Below are 999 nucleotides of genomic sequence, written 5' to 3' on the forward strand. Positions count from 1 at the left end.
CAGAGTGTCCACTTTTGGGATTTTTTCTAAGTCCAACAACGAGAGAGGCCTGGCCTCCAGCCTGTCTAGCCTCTTCCATGAGACACTTAGAAAAAATCCCGTGCAAAAAAAGTGGATTTTTTCAAAGTCCAACAACGAGAGAGGCCTAAGTTCCAGCCTCCTTAGCCTCTTTCTTCCGTGGAGCAAAAGTTGGATTTTTTGCCTAAGTGTCAACATGCGTGATTTTGTCAGAGTGTCCACTTTTGGGATTTTTTCTAAGTCCAACAACGAGAGAGGCCTGGCCTCCAGCCTGTTTAGCCTCTTCCATGTGACACTTAGAAAAAATCCCGTGCAAAAAAAGTGGATTTTTTCTAAGTCCAACAACGAGAGAGGCCTAACTTCCAGCCTCCTTAGCCTCTTTCGTTCACATACTTAGAAAAAAATCCCAGCGCCAAGCCCAATGCATTTCAATGGGATTTATTTTTCGAGCCGGATTTTTTCTAAGTCCAACAACGAGAGAGGCTTGAGTTCTAGCCTACTTTAAGCCTCTTTCGATTTTCCCTGTTTTTACCAGGTCTACCAAAACACCCCCATCACGTTAGTAGGTGCGCCAGGCTTAGACAGGCCGAATTGGCAGGAAATGTGTCCGAGTCAAAGTGAGCTATTTTGGGACTCAAAAGTTGGATTTTCCCCCTCTTTTCGATGGTTCTTTTTTCGAATGGTTCTTCCAGGCTCTGAGGACAGGGGCTCACGCGGACATGCGTGGCCGCCTAGGGGGCGCTATCTCGGACACATTTAGGGACATGGACACCCTGGAAGAACAAACATAAAAATTTTTTCGACCTGATTTCAGACCAGCCTCTTTCTTAAGGACTTCCAGGACTCGAGCGACAGGGGCTCGGTCCTGAGTGCGCGCCCGGCCAGGGGGCGCTATCCCGGACACATTTCGGGACATTTAAACCATGGATGGACAAACATAAAAATTTTTTCGACCTGATTTCAGACCAGCCTCTTTCTTAA

Source organism: Nerophis ophidion, unplaced genomic scaffold (assembly GCF_033978795.1).
Source record: "Nerophis ophidion isolate RoL-2023_Sa unplaced genomic scaffold, RoL_Noph_v1.0 HiC_scaffold_84, whole genome shotgun sequence".
NCBI classification, from domain to species: Eukaryota; Metazoa; Chordata; class Actinopteri; order Syngnathiformes; family Syngnathidae; genus Nerophis; species Nerophis ophidion.